This window comes from Hevea brasiliensis, unplaced genomic scaffold (assembly GCF_030052815.1).
Source record: "Hevea brasiliensis isolate MT/VB/25A 57/8 unplaced genomic scaffold, ASM3005281v1 Scaf121, whole genome shotgun sequence".
In the NCBI taxonomy this organism is placed as follows: Eukaryota; Viridiplantae; Streptophyta; class Magnoliopsida; order Malpighiales; family Euphorbiaceae; genus Hevea; species Hevea brasiliensis.
The window spans coordinates 17,687-21,214 of NW_026614610.1; the positions used below are offsets into that span (position 1 = coordinate 17,687).

At 36.0% G+C, this 3,528-nt stretch overlaps 1 pseudogene; it reads right to left on the minus strand.

Annotated features, from left to right (window-relative positions):
- Positions 1-1,356: 1,356 nt before the first annotated feature.
- Positions 1,357-3,119, minus strand: LOC131176471 (high affinity nitrate transporter 2.5-like; annotated as a pseudogene).
- Positions 3,120-3,528: the final 409 nt, after the last annotated feature.

Consider the following 3,528-nt stretch of genomic DNA (forward strand, 5'->3'; position numbering starts at 1 on the left):
TTTAATTAGTTGATTCTATATTTTGAAAAATACTACTATTTAATCTCTCTATTTTAGTTAAATTAATTAATTAGTTCATATATTTTAAAAATATATTATTAGATAAAAATAGAAATTTTGTTATGTGGAGACTAAATATAAATTTATAATTTTTTTTTTAAATTTCCAATTCCTTAAATATCATTTTTGTGTTTTCTTTACTAGAAAATAATTTTTCTTGATTACTTAGAAATTCAAGAAAGTTGATAAATTTTTCTGTAGTCTTGTACCATTTTTATCAATGAGATAAAAACAAATAGAGGATGAGGGAAGAAGAATATGGATGTAGAAGAGAAGAAATATGAGAGAGAAATAATTATGTGACTAAATAATTAATAGAGTCAAATTATAGGGATTATAGGGACTAACTAATGAATTTTTTAAAATATAGAGACTAACTAATTAATTTCACTAAAATAGATGAATCAAATAGTAGTTTAACCAATATTGACTGATGAAAAAAATTAACGGAGGGCTAAGCAGTTTAACAAAGAAAAATACAATATAAAGACTAAATAGTAATTTGTCCAATGTAAAGCAATCCCATTGATTTAATTAATTTTATATGCATAGAATATATACCATTATGATGATTTCTTTCATTGTGTGTATGTGGGATTAAACTGGCCTCTTAATCATCTAAGAAAAAAAAATATATATTTCAATCCTATTAGCTAAAATCTTTAATAATAAAGTATCTCATGGGCCAACACAGGAGGATGACCCTCTAGGTAGAATTCACCATTGAAAATCAATTTATAAAAGGAAAGTGTTTAAGGAGTTATTAACCTCTAACAAGTTGTTTAGCAACAATGTGGGATCGTAACAGAGGTTAATTAGAATATAATCTCTCTATAGATAGACCATGGGATCAGAATTTTTGTTGCATTCAGTTTTAAATATGATTCATTCCAATGTAAGAGACTGTAACTTGCTTTGTATTTACATGCTTTTTGGCTAATATTTATATCTGATAGTGCCCAAAATCAATTTGCTTTTGTATTTCACTATCTTAGATATCTTCTTTGGCATACCCAACCAGTGGCAGACATAGAATCTATACCTAAGGGAGGAGTGTGAGTTGGCAGGTCTATTGTCTTTCAATTCAAGGGATAACGATGCTAATGAGAAGAATATTGTTATGAAACCAGATGCAATGACTAGTTAATAGATGATAGTTTCTTCTCTCTTTAAATGTCAGCCATGGATCAGCCTTCATGTCTATTTAATTTAATTCACCTTCTTCATCTAAGGGAAAACCATCCATGTCTGGATTAAAGGAATGAAAAGTTTCAGATACCCATGCAAAAAGTTTTTGTTAACATTGCAATATGGCTTGGAAGAAAGAAGAGCCTAAGTGCTTGCCTTAATAGAAAATATGGATGCATAAGGTCTTCGAGATGATTTAGGCTACTTATCAAATGCTTTTACAGTTTGCAATCTGGAACTTGAATATCACAGATGGACATTACCTTTACTTGCTAAGCTCATATTTGAGAAACTGAAGTACATAGACTAGACGTTTGTAGATGAGGTCTGATCAGGTGGCCTGGTTTCAGAGTCTGCTCTTCTGTCTCTTTCACTTCCTCTTTCACTTCTACTGTTATCAGCATATTTTAAGCTTGCCTGATGTAATCCTTGCTCCTTCTCCTTTGAATTCCATTCACACGTGTAATAGTCTTCTTCTGTAGCAATCTTTTTAGATGATGGTCCACAAAACATTCCACCCCATTGCGGGAAGTATATTAGACATATTGATAGAGTGCAGCATATAATCATGATACCCATGAGTGTTATGCCCCTTTCTTTAGATATCTGGATCCTTTGAAGAAAATTAGCTGTGTAAGAACTGCACCCACACTTCCACCACCTCCTGTCATACCAGATATTAGCCCTAATGACCTGAAGAATGAGACATGGTTGTATTATTAGAATTTAAACTCTGAGATAGAAATGTGATTATGTGGGAGTAGTAATCTTAATTTGCTCCTAGAGACAAAGGAACCACACCAAACGTTAGCCCACATGCCGCTTGGCAGAAGAAGAAAGCAATCATCACTGCGATGGATGAAGTTAAGGATCCCACTCGTCCAAGAATGATGCAGAGTACACCTCCTCATTGCAAACCTCGTTGCCAGTACATCTGAAATCAGTCCTCCAGCTGGTCTAGAAACGATATTTACTAATCCAAAACTTGCTGCAATAATTCCTGCTGTGTGTAGTTTCAGATCAAATCTATCGTAAAATATTCTGCTATTATATTGTCAATTGTCCGCTCCACCCCACAACAGTACCCGTAAGTTAATGCCAGGATCCACCCTCTGTAATTTGTAACCCCATGATAGAAGACGTTTGAGAATTTATCTTTGGCTTTATCCCTGATTTCTGTAGCCTCCTGAAGTTCCCATCTGGCAGATCCTGGCCAAGATCAATACTGCAAATGCTGATAACATTTGAAACAGGGCAGGGACGAAAAATGCAATTCCCCAAGCTGTAAATTTCTTCTGCTCCGATGTCATGGATTAGGCCAAACACAAGGGGCATAATCAGCTGTGTTGCTCCACCACCAAGGTTGCCCCAGCCACCTGCAACGCCATTAGCAGTGCCAACTACTGGGGCTGAAAACATGGAGCTCATCCAGGGTGAGTTGAGACAAAAGTGGCAGGAGAAGCCCATGAAAAAACGTACGAGGAGAAAAGAAACAGGTGATGAGACAACGGAAGTGAAGTAGACCGCTGGTGCTGTAAGGAGTATCAGTGAAGCAGAGGCAATACAGGGTCCAAAAAGGTCACAGGCAGTCCACGGCAATTCTCGCAAAGACAGCACCAGAGACGGATGCAATACCTGCATTGCCAATGTCTGTGGCTGTGAGATTGAGGTTGTCACGTATTATGGGAAGGAGAGGTGGAGCAGCAAAGTGGACACAAAACAAGAGAAGAAAGACGCCCAAGACAAATGAAATGCCCGCATGTGAGGAGCTGCTATGAGAATAACCGGAATTCAGTTGCCTTGTGCTCTGAGTCCACAGGAAGAGCAAATTTTTGAGTCTGAAATCCCGTCCCAGTAGTTTCCACTTCCATGTGCCTATCCTTTGGTGGGGCTAAAGAAGAGGAATCTTTTAAGCTAATAAAATTTTGGGCTCTCTCTCTTTTTTCCTCCAAGCTAACAGTAATTGATTAATGCTTGTTCCTCTTTGTGCAGGAAAGAAGATGAGAGTGACTGGCTCTGGTAAAGATGCCTTAAAGTACCATGTGTAATGATTGGAACCTTTTCTGCTTTCTATCTATCAAACTAGGATGTAGTCAATAAAGAAGAAGGAAAATATGCAAAGACCGAACTGACTAGCTAGGAAATCAAAAACTAAATAGTTTTATTATAATTAACCGAACTGACTAGCTAGATAAAATTAAATTGAATGGAATTTTTTTATTTTTATTTAATTTTGTGTATGAACTTGCTATTTTGAATGGAGTAAAGACCTATACGAAA